The sequence below is a fragment of the Neovison vison genome, chromosome 10 (genome assembly GCF_020171115.1).
Source record: "Neovison vison isolate M4711 chromosome 10, ASM_NN_V1, whole genome shotgun sequence".
NCBI classification, from domain to species: domain Eukaryota; kingdom Metazoa; phylum Chordata; class Mammalia; order Carnivora; family Mustelidae; genus Neogale; species Neogale vison.
Genome location: NC_058100.1, coordinates 2,108,850 through 2,125,615, shown reverse-complemented (window position 1 = coordinate 2,125,615; position 16,766 = coordinate 2,108,850).

The following is a 16,766-nucleotide window of genomic DNA, read 5'->3' as shown; positions in this document are numbered from 1 at the left end:
TTTTTAGTGGCTGCCTGGTATTATCTACTCAGGTAGTAAAGTCTACAGTCTTGAAAATTGTTCTCTTTCTTCAGGGTGCCTGGGTGGCTCAGGCGGTTAACCATCTGCCTTTGGCTCAGGTCATGATCTCAGGATCCTGGGATCGAGCCTCACTTCGGGCTCCCTGTTCAGAGGGGAGCCTGCTTCTCCCGCTCCCCCTGCTTGTACTCTGTCTCTCTCAAATAAACAAAATCTTTTAAAAAAATCTTAAAGCAAATAATTATTTTTTAAAAATTGTTTCCATGGGGTACCTGGGTGGCTCTGTGGGTTGAGCGTGCATCTCCCCCTCTCTGCCTGCCTCTCTGCCTACTTGTGATCTCTCTCTCTGTCAAATAAAATATTTTTTTTCTTTTTTTTTTTTTAAAGATTTTATTTATGTGACAGAGATTACAAGCAGGCAGAGAGGCAGGCAGAGAGAGGGAGGAAGCAGGCTCCCCGCTGAGCAGAGAGCCCGATGCGGGGCTCGATCCCAGGACTCCGAGATCATGACCTGAGCCGAAGGCAGCGGCTTAACCCACTGAGCCACCCAGGCGCCCCCAAATAAAATATTTTTTAAAAAATTGTTTCCTTTACATAGCACTTAGTGCTTACATAGCACTGAACGTATCAGTACATATCTTCTATTTCCTTATATTTAACACTAAGAACTGAAAAGAAGGCCAAGGAGTGTGACATCTGAAAAGCTTTTAATACATATTGCCAAACTGGCCTTCTAGAAAATTGTCCCTGAAGTGTATGGCCCACTAGTTGCCTATACCTTTGTTAGCATTGGATACTATTATTTTTCTGTTTTCTAATGTGGTAAATGATACCTGAGCCTCTAGCTCCCAACCCCCATCTTTCTGTCCAGTGTCCCCCATTTCCATCTGGTCGGTGCCACGACTGCCCCAGGGATCCAGCTCACTGGGAGGGTGGGGGGACAGGTGACGGCCGGTTCCTAGGGGACAGTTCTCAGTCTTCCGCAGTTTGCTCAGCTCCTGGCCCCACGTGTGCTGCTCTTGGGCACAGAGCTTTCTTCCTGGTGATTCTTCAGGATCTTCCCTGATCGACCTCTTTTTCCTAACTCCCCGCCTCGGGAAGGACGTTTTTCCTCGCTGCTTGTTGGCGCTGACCCTGCAGGAGTGCGCCTGGGCTGTCTTCCCCTATAGAAGCAGCACCGGCTCTGGAACAGTGCTCCTGCCTTCCCTTGCCCAACAAGCAGACACACTCCAGTTTCTCCGACACCGGGAAAGGAGAGTCCCATCACCCTCGTGGGCTCTCACCCTGCTGCCTTCTTTTCTCCTTCCTGCGCCATCCAGCTTCTGCCAGGGGGAATCGGGAAGTCGTCGCCCTCACCGGCCCGAGTTCCACCCCGTCTTCTCTCCCGAAGCCACAGTCTTCCGCAGCCTCACCGCTGGGAGAAGGCCAGGGCTGTGCCCCACTCTTCAGTCAGTAGCTCGAGGCGTGGACGGGCCCTCGCTGCCACCGGGTCCCTGCGGCGTGGCTCTGCCCTCTCCCTGCTCTCTGGGCTCCGGGTCACGCGGCCGTGGTCCTGCGGGCCATCACCCTCGCCTCTGTGTCAGGCTCAGTGCCGCAGTGCGAGAGCGGCCGCGCAGCGCTCCTGCAGTGTGCCAGGTGCCTCCCACACGTCAGCGCCCCTGCTCCTCCCTCAGGAATCACGGGCGCTCACCGTCCCCGTCCCTGTTACGGGGAGACCGGCGGAGCGCGGTAGCATTCCACGTGTCTAGGAGTGCTTGGGCGGTGTGGCATTTCGCCGCGTCCTCTCTTCTCTCGGTGCTGGACACGGTTGACCCTGTCCGCCCGGCCTCCAGGGCTCCCCTCTGACGCCAGCCTCTCGTCCTCCCAGTGCCCCTCCACCCAGCCGAGAGCGAGCCCTGGAGGCACCTGCCCGCCCCCCACCCGCCTGCTCTCTCTTGCTTCCCTCTCTGGGTCCCTTCCTCCACCCTCCCCTGTCCAGATGCCGCTTCTCCATTAACCTTCAAACCCTCCACCGGCACATTTAGCTCTACCTCTTCCAACCCCCACCCTTGGTATTTTTTGCTTTTATCATATTTTCCCCAGTCTCAGAGATTTCTTTTTTTTTTTAAGATTTTATTTATCAGAGAGAGAGGGGAGAGAGCGAGCACAGGCAGACAGAATGGCAGGCAGAGGCAGAGGGAGAAGCAGGCTCCCCGCCAAGCAAGGAGCCCGATGTGGGACTCGATCCCAGGACGCTGGGATCATGACCTGAGCCGAAGGCAGCTGCTTAACCCACTGAGCCACCCAGGCGTCCCAGTCTCAGAAATTTCTGTAAATGTCTGTCCGCGTGACTAGTCTCGTACATTCTCGGAGGCTACGGACTCTTAGGCCTCTTTGTACCTTCCGCCCTAACCCCACGACCGGCTGGTGTCCTGAGGAGGCGTGCGTGTGTCATGTACAAATGTTAGTTTGGCTTCAGCGTCCAGGTTCCAGGCTCTGTCCGGTGGGCTCTTTCCCCAGGAAACTGCCTTCGGGGACGGAGCACTCCGGAAGATGGAAGAGACGAGAGACGTCCCTAAGAAGAGAGCTCGCCCTTCCCGGTTGGATGCTGACATAACTAGGGTTCGAGAGGCTTCCCACAGTTAGTCGGGCGGAGGGAAGCTGGGGCTGGGGCCTGGAGCCACCTGTGCCCGGCTCGAGCCCGGCTGCACGACCTGCGAGGACGGCAGGGCACACGTTGCTTGAGGTCCCGGAGCCTCGGTGAGCACCGACCCCGGGGGAGCAGGACAGAGCATCCCGAGGACAGGGCCAAGATGGGGAGCGCAGGAGATGTCAGAGGGCGCCCTAACGGCAGGAACACATCAGGTACGTTCAGAATGGGCTGCATCTGCGTCCACTTCAGTACGAAGGTGCCTGCTTTCCCGGCGGTCCGCGTCCACGCGCACGAAGCGACAACACCCGCGCCTCCCGCCCTGCCCGGCCCTCCCGCGGCTCGCTCGCGCCGGAGGGGGCAGTACCCGCCGTGACCGCCAGGGGGAGCCCGCGCGCCGCAGACGCCCCGGGGCACCCGCTGGGGACCGCACGCGCCGCCGCCCGTCCCCGTCCCTCCTCCGGGCACGCGTGGGGCTCTCTGGCCGTACGACTCCCGGGGCCGTCTGGCCGGCGGCCCTCTGCAGAGGACCGGACCCTGGACGGGAGCCCGGAGCCCCGGGACCCGCGCGCCGGCGTCGCCCCTGATCCGCGAGCCGCCGACGGGCCCCCCCGGGAGAGGCTCTGCTCCCGGCGCCTCGGGGCCGCCGCGAACCCGCCGGCAGAGCGCCGCAGGGTCGAACCCGCGTCTGGCCTCCCGCTCGGGCCTTTCGCTCCCGCGGCCCCGCCGACCCTGGGCCTGGGGCCGGGGACGGTCCCGGGCAGCACCGGGAGGCCCGCCCCGCCGCGCGCGCCCGCCGAGCCGCAGCCCCAGGGACTGCAGCGGACGCGGGCCGCGCTCCGGGGCCAGGCGCGAGCGGTCAGGGAAGGCGGCGACCCCCGCGGCCGGCCCGCGCGCTCCCGCCGACGTGCCCCTGCGCGGCCCCCCGGAGGCCTGTTGGGTCTGCGGACACCAGGGGGCAGCACGAGGCCACGAACCGCGAGGCGCGCCTCGGCGCGGCCGCCTGGATGCCCGGGCCCCCGGGTCCGCGCCCCACGCGCTCCCGTCGTGCAGGCCCCGAGCGGGACGCGGGCGAGGGACCCGGGGGCCCGGGTGTCTTCTCTGGGCTTGTTTGCGCAGAGCTCCTCGGATCCGATCTCCAACCTCCAAAAGGGTACGAGAAGGGGGCGTTGGAACGAGACTGAAAAACCCGGGTGAGGGGAAGGGGGCGTCTGCATCGGACGCCCCAGCCCAGACTGAGCCGGAGAAGAGCTGCGTGCGGAACCTTTGTTGTTTTGTTTGAATAGCGGTGGCCTGAGGACGTCATTACCTCACCCATCCCTGCCCCCCAGGACCCTCAGACACACAGACCCCATCACCTTTCCCGCCAAAGCAGAAATCAGGCATGTAGCTAACGGGATTCACTGTATCCCTCCATCAACTACTGGCTCTTCCTCCGCCCAAAGCCAGGGCCCCTTGAGAAAACCGCATCTCATCTCGGCCAGGCCACCTGGAAAGGCTCCTGAGACACGAAGCCAGGGGCTGACCAGGCCACCACCCATTCCGGTGTTCTAGGGGCAGACACAGTCCCCGTGGAAGAAGACGCCTTCTCCTTCGCTCCGAGATGGAATCCCCTTTCTGGATCATTTCCACTCCTACTGCTCAACTCAACCTCTTTTTTCTTTTCTTTCTTTCTTTTCTTCTTTTTCTTCTTCCTCTTTTTTTTTTTAAAGATTTTATTTATTTATTTGAAAGACAGATCACAAGTAGGCAGAGAGAGGAAGGGAAGCAGACTCCCTGCTGAGCAGAGAGCGCAATGCAGGCTCCACCCCAGGACCCTGAGATCATGACCTGAGCCAAAAGCAGAGGCTTTAACCCACTGAGCCACCCAGGAGCCCCTCTTTTTTTTTTTTTTTTTTAAGATTTTACTTACTTATTTATTTGAGAGAAAGAGTGACAGAGAGCATGAGAGGGAAGGTCAGCGGAGAAGCAGACTCCCCATGGAGCTGGAAGCCCATGAGACTCCAGGACCACAGCCTGAGCTGAAGGCAGTTGCTTAACCAACTGAGCCCCCCCAGGCGCCCTCAACATCTTAATTAGTGGAGTCCCCATGGCCGTGCAGCCCAGCAATGCCCTCCCCATTTCCTTGAGCACAGTGGGGCCAAGACCACCCCCTCATCCTGTCTTCTCTGTCTGTGGGCTGGGACGCTCCGGTCCTCCCTAGTCCTCCCTGGTTCCTCCAGACCACTTCTTGCCATGCTTCTTCACCTTTGACCGCACAGCCATCACACATAATGTGTATGTGTGTCCGCATAGAAAGCACTTGGAACACAGCTCAATGTCGATGATGATGGTTGCTGTTTCTGACTATCTACAGCATGTTACAGTTCATAAGGACTTTCACCTGCCTTGTCTAATTCATCCATCCACTCATTCATTCATTCATTCCACAAATATTCACCAAACACCTGTTACAGGCCTGTCACTCTTCCGGGCACTCAATAGAGAAATGGTGTCCATGGACACAGTCCTGCCTTCCTGGAGCTTTCGTGGAAGCTTGTGGTTTTCTCTCTCAGCTGACACCTGTGAGCTGCGTTGTGCTGGGATCCTGGCTTTGGAAAGAATGTCAGAAACCAGCTAATTCAATCACTTCCCCAAATCAGAAATTCCTTCTACATCTTCCCTGGGTGGCCATTCTTGGCCAAACGTTCTCCCCAGCCATTTGAGCCTTCTTCCTCCGGCCAAACCTCCTGTGCTTCCTTATCTCCTTGTCTCCTTGTCTCCCTTCCCTGATTTTCCTCATCGCCCCATTAACTGACCGGCATCACACCCCACTAACAGCGACGGGCCACCACCATCTCCCGAAGCTTTGCGAATAGTTCCTCTTTTTCAAGAACAGTTTTAGGGTATCTCCCACACCAGCTCAGGTAAGCCTCCATGCCATGCAGGAATTATTCCCTGCACTTTACCGAGGATGGGGCCACCCCCTCACCCAGGCAGAGGCCCCAGGGCTGTTTGTGGCCCATCCTCTTCTCCACACTCTTGCCTACCAATAGCTCCTTTAAGATGAGCTTAGTCCAGGGGCGCCTGGGTGGCTCAGTGGGTTAAGCCTCTGCCTTTGGTCCGGGTCAGGGTCTCAGGGTCTCAGGGTCCTGGGATTGAGTCCCGGGACTGAGTCTCTGCTCAGTGGGGAGCCTGCTTCCCCCGCCATGCTTGCCTGTCTGCCTGCTTGTGATCTCTCTCTCTGTCAAATAAATAAATAAAATCTTAAAAAAAAAAAAAAAAAAGATGAGCTCAGTCCAAAGTAGGGTGACATTCCTCATCTTTCTTGACCTGGATGTAGCTCTCCCCTACTAGAGCCAAGGATGGCATTAGCTTTTAGCTGCACTGGGATAGACGACGTCACTGGATGTCACTGGTTCATAATGAGTTTGTGTTTACACAAACATTCAGGTCTCACTGGTCCACGTTCTGGTTGCAAGTGCTCACTCCTGTCCTTCGCTTTCCCCCGTATTCTGTATGCTGGGGGCCTGTGCATCCTTCAAGGACCACACCTCATTCCACCTCCTTCAGGAAGCCTGTCCTGATTGCACATCACCTCACTTTACTGTTGTCTCTTTCTCTCTCCGCGGACTTTCTGCCTGATTTTCCGAGCGCACATCCCGTCCAGCTGCGCAGGCCGGCAGCTAACACCCTTCTCCGCACTCTCCAGTCAGGGCACAGTCCTCATTGCCCTGCGGGTCCCTTAGTGCTTTGCTGTATAGGTATCCAGCAAACACTTGTCAAGTGAGCACATCTTATACCTAAAAAATTCATATTTTGTCCCTCCACGTGTAAATACTGTATACACTCCTGCAGGGTTTCGTGACCAAATGGTTTCCGTGGTCCTGGGGCTCAGTCCCTGCTCTGCGTTTGTGCTGAACCTCTGCCAGGAGCTGTGTGCGGTGTCCCCGGATGCCTGCGGTGATCCGGTGAGGGGGGCATCACCTCTGTCTCACAGATGAGGGAATGGAGGCTAGGACTGACGCCAGTGGTGTCATTTCTGCCACTCTGCTGCTTTTCAAGAGCCAAGACGTGCCCTTCTGGGGACCAAGTGTGTCTAGGGGCAGGGGCCCCAAACAGGCAGCTCTTGGGCAAAGCTGGGGACCCCTGCAGAGTTTAGGATAGGCTGCTGGCAGCTGCTCTGGGTTCTTTTAACCCCACCCCTTTAAAATTTATTTATTTATTTTTTAAAGATTTTATCCATTAATTTGATATATATATAGAGAGAGAGAGAGAGAGAGGTCGCAAGTAGGCAGAGACTCAAGCAGAGAGGGGGGGGGGGAAGCAGGCTCCTGGCCAAGCAGAAAGCCCGATCCGGGGTTTGATCCCAGGACCCTGAGATCATGACCTGAGCTGGAGGCAGAGGCTTAACCCACTGAGCCCCCCAGGTGCCCCCCCTCCTTTTTCAAAGTAAGCTCTACACCCAACATGGGGCTTGAACTCAAGACCCCAAGATTAGGAGTCGTGCTCTCTACTGACTGGGCCAGCTGGGTTCCCCATACACGAGAGAAGACCCCCTTTTTTTTTTTTTTAAGCGATAACTCCTTGAGGTTCTTGACCAGGTCACAAAGCAGCAGGAAGGGCGGTTGAGGGACTGGGTGTGTGGGCACGGAGGCGGGGGAACCCGCGGGAAGACACTGCTGTTCTTGCAGGCGGGACTCTCCCCACCCCTCCCGAAGAGCCCTCCTGCCTTTAAGTCTCTGCTGAGAAGCCGCCGGCTTTCTGGAGGCCCCACCCTTCGTCCCACACCCGGTGTCCCGGCCCATTTACTGCCCTCGACAGGGACTCTGGGCTGTCTGACGCTCCGGGCTGGGTCTTCTGCACGCGCACCCCCTCCCCATGCCAGCTGGGTTCCCCCGCAGCCTCTCTGCCCCGTCTGCGAAGCCCCCTTTGGTGACACAGTAATGACCGACGAGAGAAGGAAGGGAAAAGCCTCTAGAATAAATGACTTTCCAAGGGAATGCGGCATCTTCGCGTCCTGTCCCCACAGTTCTGCAGGGAGAGCTGAAGCCCAGAGTGCAGGAACCGGACGGTCGGGGAGACTCAGAGACGCCGCAACCGGGCTGGGGCTGAGGTTCGGGGCGGGGAGAGAGCCGCCGAGCAGCTCGTCCCGGGTCCCCCTCCCGGCGGGGGGCTGATCCCCGGAGGCCCGGGCTGGCCGCCCCTCGCCCGCCCCTCGCCTGGATTCCCAGCGTCGCAGGCTCCCGAGAAGAATGCGGCTCCGCGGCATAAGTGACCTTTCACCCCGCAGACAAGCTAAGTTTGTTTTCTCCTTTTCTGTCCATCCCGCAGCGGGAGGGAGGGGGAAATGGGCTGGGCCTTGTCGAACTTTCTCCCGCGACAATACCCTAGAGGAGTTGAAGTGCGGGGAGTAAAGGATCTATTTATTTTGGCTCAGGAGGGACAATGTAAGCAGATGGTCTTTGATGGGATTAGCGGCGTAATCTCTAAGACCCTGGTAAATTGGAAAATGATCCATTATATTCCACGAACCTTTGGCGGCTTCGGCTCCTGGGGAGGGAGGGGCAGGGCCCAGGGGCACCTTGTTAGAACGGACCCCCCTCTGGGAGCAGCCCAGTCCCGCGGGAGAATTTGGGAAGGAGTTCGTTAGCTGCCCGGCGGGCCAGCCCCTCTTCTCCTGAGAGAGCGCAGAAATCAGAACTCACCCTGAGCCACCTCACAGCTCCTCATCGGCCTCCTCCTCCCTCCTCGGGAGGCTGCTGCAGGGTCCTGGCGACCACCGCCCCTCCCTAGTCCCAGGGTACTCACCGGGACTCTCGGGAAGAGAGGGAGATCAACTCTCCCGCCTTGGAAGGCAGGACGTTTTTCTTAGGATCCCAACTGTGTCCCTCCCACTGGATTTCCAGTCCGTTGCCCACTCCCAGCCCCGCAGCCCCCCGAGGGCTGCGGGGGGGACCCCTCCGCTCCACTCCCTGGGCAGCCGCGCCGAGCCTGGGCCAGGAAGAGGGGGATGGGCAGCCGCCGCAGGGATCAGCCGCTGCTGGGGGGGATGTGAAAGGGGAGATGGGGCCGTGATGAACCACCCGCCCAACCCTCCAGCCTCTCCGCTCACCTCCGTGCCCCTGAGCCCAAGCGCCTCCAGGCCTAGGAGCCCCTCCATCTGGAGAATCTGGGCTGGAGGTGGGGGCGTATGAGAGCCCCAGTCTGCGTGAGGGGTGGTGTAGCGGGCCGGGTCCAGAAGCTGCCTGTCCTGTGTGTTAAGATCTTCATCTTCATGGGACGCAGCAGCTTCTAAAGAGACTTGGACGCCCAGAACGTCTGGTCTCCGAATAACCGGGTGAGGGGGGCATCAGGAAGCTCGGCACGGTACAGACAGGCTTGGCGACTTGCGGCAGGCCCCAGGTCCATGCCCACAGAGCCCCGGAGGGAACGCAAGCTCAGCAGAGCGGGGGTCGCCTCACGTTGCTAAATGCGTGACGTGACGTGTTTACAGCACACCTTTGTTTGTTCATGTCAGCACCTGAATCACGTCCAGAACTTTCCGTAGTTGCTGAACAGGTGTCTGATTGCAGTTGTATCTGATTCACAGATTTAATTTGGGGGAATCCAAAACCCACACACAATCAAAGTGTGCATTTGTCCATACACAGAAGCCACACTTTTTTGAAAAGAAGCACATCCATGAGGGGGGCCGGCGGGTGGCACGTAGAAGTCACTCAACTCCCAACAGAAATGCCAGCCCCTCTGAGTGTGTCAGCTTCACGGGGGGGGGGGGGGGGGGGTCAAGTTTCCAGGAGGAATTTGGCTTCTACAACATTTTATTTGGGGCTATTTCAATGTATAAAGATCTATCTTACTTTATTTTAGCATTTTTTAACAGATGGATACCTTATGATGTGTGTATTTTTTTTAAGATTTTATTTATTTATTTGACAGACAGAGATCACAAGTAGGCAGAGAGGCAGGCAGAGAGGAGGAAGCAGGCTCCCTACTGAGCAGAGAGCCCGACGTGGGGCTTGATCCGGGGACCCTGAGACCATGACCCAAGCTGAAGGCAGAGGCTTAACCCACTGAGCCACCCAGGTGCCCCTAATGTGTGTATTTTTTAAAACTCTGTTTATAGAGCGATCTCTTCGCCCATCGAGGGGTTTGAACGCGTGACCGTGAGATCAAGTCTCCTGCTCTACCAACTGAGCCAGACTGGTGCCCCTAATGTATGTTTGTTTGGGTCTTTTTTTTGCTTTGGGGTGTGTGTGTGTGTGCGCGCGCGCGCGCGTGTTGACCCCGCCTGAGCTGACGCAGGGATGTGCAGACTGGTTAGATCAGGAAGGCAGAGGGAAAGGCCGCAAGCTCCGTCTACCCCAGTCCTCCTCCTCTTCTGTCCTCTCTCCCCAGGACAAAAGTCACAGAGTTGAGGGGACAATCCCGACCTGTAAGAAAGCTACAATTTCTTGAGTGTGAAGGCCAAGCTGGCACACTGGGCACATTAATTCTCTGAGTTCACAGCCCGGGGAAGTAGGCTTCCTCTCCTCATTTTACCTGTTGGGAAGAGAGACTCAGAGAGGTAACGGACTGGCTTAGGGTCACACAGCCAGTTACACAGTGGGGCTGCCATGGCACACTGTGCTCCTCTCTACACCGGGCTCCCTTCCGCAGAGCCCCCTGGTCTCCCCACGGACCCTCTCCCCGGAATGCCGGGCCTGGATGTTCACCTCGCGGCAGAACTCTCTGGGGAAGCCCTCCTCCTCCCTGTTCTCCGAGGGGGTTTCTCACTCCTCACCCCCCACCCCCACAGTAAGGGTTTCCTCTCAGGTTAGCTCATTCTCGGCCCCAGATTAAGACACAGTACATTTACTGATGAAGTCGGAAATATTCTGGGCTGGGACTGACCCGGCAGGTCTGGGCTGGTCTCCTTCCCTCCTGGCTCAGGTCACCTCTGCACTGGGAGGACCTTCCTTCAACCGAGGAAAGGGCTGGACACAGTGGTGCGGCCAAGGCAGCTGGGCTGGTCACTGGCTGCCCTTCTCCACCTCTCCCACGCCTCCCGTACCCACAGAGGTCTGGGGCAGAAGGGAGCGCTGGGAGGCATTTACTCAGGTCTTCTGAGAGTGGAATCAGCTGGGGCTGAGTCCAGATATTAAGCTCTGGACGGAGCCAGCCTCTCAGTTGCCAAGAACGCCCCGCACCTGCAACTCCCGGAGGCCCAGGCAGGCCGCCGGCTTATATCCCTGCTCCGGGCGGAATGTTAGAACTTCCCGGAGGCACCCAGGCCTCAGATCTCCATCCCCTTCCCTGCTCCGGAGAACCACAGACAGGGCCCACGTGGTCCATGCGGTCCTAATTCTTTGGAGACTGGATCACTGGGCCCCTGGAAACCTGGGTCTAGGGACAGAAGTGGGCAGCTTCAGAAGAAAAGGGAAGGGGCCCCCAGCGCCGCTGGAGGGAGGGGAAGGGTCGCCAGGCCTCTGGCCAGACTCGGGGAGGGGCCCGGCGCTCCTCTGCCGCCCTGGTCGCCCGATTCTCCTCCGTCCTATTTCCCTGAATCTCCCATCTCTCGGCCACGTTTCCTCCCCCGGCCCCTGGTTCTGGGCCCCCCTTCCCCCGCTCTGTCCGTCTGGTCTTCCTCGTTCCGGGCTTGCCAGGCTCCCCGGCTGCCCCAGCTTCTCCGGGGACCGGTTGCTCAGCTCCACGGCCCCGCACCACGGCTGGGCCTTCCCGCCTCGCGCTCACAGCCCGCGGGGCGCACGGGGAGTGGCGTGGCCACGGCCGCTGGCCCCCGCGCTCCCACGGGTCCCGGCGTCGAGAGCCTCCGCTTGGCGCCGCGAATCCGGAGACAGCGTCTACAAGGGCCTGGCGGCCAAAGCCGCGAACCCGAGAGAGGACTGAGCCGGGGGGATGGGAGTGCCTGAGGGAGGCTCTTCTCGGCTTTATTCCCCGGGGCCGGCTCGGAGCGGACATGGGGGAGGGGAGCGGGCACGGGCACAGCCTGGAGCCGGGCTTTTCGCCTGACCCGGGTCCAGGGAGCGGGCCGCCGGCGCAGGAGACCCCGCGCCCCCCCGTTCCCGCAGCCCCCGGATCCGTGCCGCCTGCTTCCCGCAGTGCCCCGAATCCCGCAGACCCGCGTCCTGCATCGCCCCACGTCCCGCGGCCCCGTCCCGCGGCCCCGTCCCGTGCCCCGCCCCCGCTTCCCGCGGCAGGCCGTGGTCACCCCAGTCCGAGCCCCACCCCCGGCCCCGAATCCCATCTACCTCCGCTGTCCGCGGCCCCCGCTTCCCGAGCTGCCCCCTCCCTGCGGTCTCCGGGATCCCGCGACCCCGGATCCGTGCCCCCCACCCGCCCGGCTTCCCGCGACCCCCCCGCTCCTGCAGCCCCCAAATTTCCCCGGCCCCAGATTCCCGGAGCCCCCGACCCTGGAGCCCCCCCGTTTACCGCCCCCCCCCCCCGCTTCCTGCAGCAACCCCCCCCCCCCCCGTCCTGCCCCCCAACTCCAACGCCCCATCGCCCCGTCTCGGCCTCTCCCCTCGGGCGCCTTGAAGCCTTTTCTTTGCCGTTTTGTTAACTTGTCTTGCCCGCCGTTTAATTTAACGTTAAGATCTTTGTTATGTTTTCCTTTCATTTTATTCAACATTATTTTATCCATTCTGTTTTAATGACTCCTATTCAAATGGGTTCTGTTCTCTGGTTCTGATTCCCTTTTTTTTTCAACGCTCTAGGTCACTTTGGCCGTCTCGTCCTCTGGGGCGCCCCCGCAGCCGTGTACCCCAGAAGGAGCCGCGCCCCACCTGCCCCGGTGCCCGCGGAGCCCGGGACTCACTGGGAAGCGGGAGCCGAGCTGCCAGCGCCCTGAGGACGCGACCGGACCAGGGGCGCCAGGCGTGTTCCCCTCTGGCCTGGCCTGGCGGGGCCTGACCCTGGGCAGCAGGCGCGGGGGGTGGTGCGCGGACAGGCCCACGGTTCACACCCGGCCGGCGCCGGCCCCTAGACAGGCACCGGCAAACACCGAGATCAACCAATGTCACACCCGCAGCCCCAGACCGTGAAAACACACCACAGTCGCAGCGCGGGGACATAATGGACACAGGAGTGATCGGCACACGCGCACCAGCGAGCACTGCACACTGTAAAACAGACATGACTCAGACACGAAAACCTACTTGCACACGCGGTAGCTGGGGGGGCGGCTTCGGCGCTAACTCTGACCATCCCAGTGTGACTCTCCACAGCATGGCTGTGCAAGGGGACCTGCCTGGTCTCCCCCGGCGGGCATCGTCGTGTCCAGACACGCAGCCATGGGTTCAGCACCTCCGCCTCGCGGAGGCTGGAGGGACTCCCAAGGTGGGGAGTCCTGGCTGCTGGTGTAGCGGCGGGATCCAGCCCAAATCTGGGAGCTTGAGCCCCGGGAATGAGCACCAGTCCTCAAGGACCCCTTCTGCAAAGCAGCAGAAGCCAGCGCTGCTCAGAGAAAATGGCACCGCGTTAGAGTATCAGGCCGCGATCCGAGCGCCAGGAAGGCTCCCCAGCCGCTTGTAGCACGCGCGGTGCTGGTGTCGAGCCAGCTGCCCACTTAGAGACCATTATTTGTGTGAAAAGGAGCAGAAAAGATGCATGTGGTTCTACGAATCAAAGTAACACATGTATACAAATATAGGTACCAGTACACACCTCGGGGATGGAAAGCAGAGACTCTCCAGCGACCGAGCTGATGTGCCAGCCCGAACCTCTGTGGCCCGGTCTGGGGTTCTTTCCGGGGCAGATGGGGTGGACAGTGGAGTCTGGCCACAGGCAGGTGTGAGTCGGTGCAGACCCAGCTGGGGAGCTGGGTGAAAACACAAATCCGATCGGGTCACACCCAGGACATGCTCCACACAAAGCTCCTGACCCCCACACGGGGCACGGAGGCAGGCAGTGCATGGTTACGGACGTCCCACAGGATGGCAGGCGACATGGATGCTGTAGGAGAGAAGATGGGCTGGGAGAGATGCGTGTGTGCCCACACAGGACTCCCTAGGTTTGGAACTGAGTCGCTGCACGTGAAAGCTGCGGAAGTAGGGGAGCTGGAAAGAGAGAGGCCAGGGTTGTCCTGAGGAAGCCCTGGGAGAGGGGGGGGGATCCGTTGTCCTGACGCCCCAGAGGTGTGCAGGGGCTGCACCTGACCAAGCTGCAGATGTGTCTGCCCATTTCTGGACTGAGCCTGGACGAGAAGCAGGCAGGAGGAAGGGCCACGTCCCAGGTCTCTAGGGTGGGACAGAGAAGGGCAGGCTTGCCCCCACCCCGAACCCACCGGGCGGGCTGGCTGTCACTTTTGAGGTCTGCCCTGTCCTTGACTGGGTTCCTGGTGCCTTTCTTGTAGGCCTGGGTCTCTACCTCTGTATTGCTGGGCCACAAAGACACGCAGCTGACCCAGGAGCAGGTAGAAGGCCGAATGCGTTCTGCGGAGGTTAAGTTCATGGGGTGATGAAGTCCATCCATCTTGCTGGTTTCTGTATTTCTATGATAGCGCCTTTTCACGTTTGTGCAAAAATCCAAGTATGGCCTTGAAGGTTTGTTTTCTGGGGTGCCTGGGTGGCTCAGGCAGTTAAGCATCTGCCTTTGGAATGGGTCAAGAGTTCCAGGTCCCAGGATCAAGTCCCGTGGCCGCTCCCTGCTCTGCAGGGAAACTGCTTCTCTCTCTGCCTCTGCCTGCCACTCCCCCTGCTTGTGCTCACTCTTGCTCTTACAAATAAATAAATAAAATCTAAAAAAAAAAAAAGAAGGGGCGCCTGGGTGGCTCAGTGGGTTAAGCCGCTGCCTTCGGCTCAGGTCATGATCTCAGGGTCCTGGGATCGAGTCCCGCATCGGACTCTCTGCTCCGCAGGGAGCCTGCTTCCTCCTCTCTCTCTCTGCCTGCCTCTCTTCCTACTTGTGATCTCTCTGTCAAATAAAGTAAATAAAATAAAATCTTTAAAAAAAAAACAAAAAAAGAAGAAGAAAGAAAAAGTTCTTTTTTTTTTCTTTCAGTCCTTTGGCTACTGTCTCTCTGGGGGTCTTTTCTGTCTGTTTCTCTCGAGGAGCCTTCCCCTTCTATGTCACACCCCTCAAGAGCAGTCTAGGGCCTCAGGCTCAGTTTCCGCAACCCCCCCCCGCCCTGCCCCCCAGTATTGCCTACTTTAAAGTTTGCTTCAGGTGGGCCACGGCTTGCTTTCTTGGGCGGGCAGGCGGACAAGTCTGGGGGCACAGCAAGGCCTGTGGGGCCCCTCAGACAGGAGGTGGAGGCCTCTCCTCTTCCGAGTGGAGTGGAGGGAAGGGCGTCGTGAGGCTCGGAAACCCATGGCCAAGGGCCCTTGGAGTCCCACCCGGCCAGGCAGGGGAGGCACCTGGGGACATCTAGATGGAGAGCCCAATGGTGAGGACAGCGACCAGACACCCTGGGGGACGGGGAGGGGGAGGGGCTGGAGTCTACCCCTGTGCCCTACCATCCTGCGGGTAGAAGGACACAGGGACCTATTTACTGGGTGGCTCAGTCAGGGCTGGGGGTGCTTGGAAACGGCGGCGTGTGGGGGCAGGGACAGCAGCCGCCCGAGTCCACTGAGGAATGCACCCCACAGAGCGCGTGCGGCCCCCGCCTTCCAGAGAAGCCTGTGTTCTCTCCCAGTCTGGATTCTTTGCGCCCCTCTGGTGGGGGGTGCTTTGCCCCCACCTGCTCTGGTCCTCAACTCCTGGGAACTGGGGGGGGTCTCCCTGTCTCTGTCACTCCTTGTCCTGGGGGTCTCCATCTCTCCAAGCTCACCCCAACCCCCCTTGGGAATTCACCGACTTCTCCGGAGCCCCTCCCTGCTCTTCCCAGAATAACACGAGGGAAAGTGTCCCGCACCCTGGGCCCCTCCTCCAGGGCTGCGGGCCCCTCTGCCGGTGTCAGATAATTGCTGTGTGCCACTCTGAGGAGCCGAGCGGATCCCAGCGAAGGAGAGAGGGAGAGAAATAAATAATAATTTGCTTCCATTCAGCGTATATAGGTTACTTGATTTGCATATATGCTAATAATGCTATAATTACCCTGCTGTTCTGGTCTATGATCAAGTTCTATAAATACACGGAGAGCAGAGTGAGGCCTAGCAGCACCACGCCTCATTATAAGTGTGCGTCTGTGTGCATTTACGTGTCCCCTAAATCCAGGAACCTCTCTTTGTTACCACAGGGCCCTCCTAGGCCCCAGCTCGCCGCTCTCCGCTACCCTCCGCTACCCTCCTGTGCTCGGAGACAGCTCCGGCGGGGGAGGACGAAAGACGAAAGACGGGCCTGAAGGGGAAAATATTCTGGGTTATTTGTGATTTTTTCGTATTGATAAGTTCATGAATAAATTACTACTGTTTTTCGGAGGATCGTTCCCCCAAATCCTTGAATTTGTACTTCCTGAATGCCCTCACCTCCTACAGGCCTGCCCTTGGGGTGCAGGTAAGCCGCAGGGAGAGCCCACCGGCCGGTGCAGGGCTGCTGAGAAGCTTGCCAGCGGAGGGAGAGGGGTCCCTTTCCCCAAAGCCACCCCCGCACCTCAGCTCCCTCCTCACCTGCTCCCCATCTCAGGACCCGTGGGGGGAGGCTCCGAGCCCAAGCCCGCCCGCCCCGTGCAGATGTTTGGGGGATTGGTGGCAGAGGGGGGAGGGGCCTGGATCCACAGCTGTCTGCTTTTAATTATAATTATCCCCTTTTGCTTCCTTTCTGGCTAATGAGGGGGGGATTAGGTTTTTTTTTTTTTTTTTTGCTCCCTTTTCTCCCCCCCTTTCCCTGGAGTTGAGGGGTGGGGTGAATTCAGGGTCCTCCTCCCCTTCCTCCCCAGGCCCTGGTTACTGGGAGAAAGGCAGACTCGGGAGAGTGGGGACAGTGTGAAGAGATTTGCAGGAACAAAGGGAGGACAGGTTTGGATTGCTGGACACGTCCCAGAGCTGGAGAGACCCCCTCCATCCCACCGGCACCCCCCAGCCCCCAGACAAGGAGCTCAATGTCTTCCAGCCGGTGAGAAAGGAGCTAAAGGGAGCCCAGGCCTGGGGGGGGTGGGGGCACAAAATTAGTCTCAAAGGATCTTTATTTCTGAGCTAGTGAAGCAGATTAATCAAGGGGAGAGCAAAATGATCATAATGGGAGCAATGAGGGGAGGGGGCTG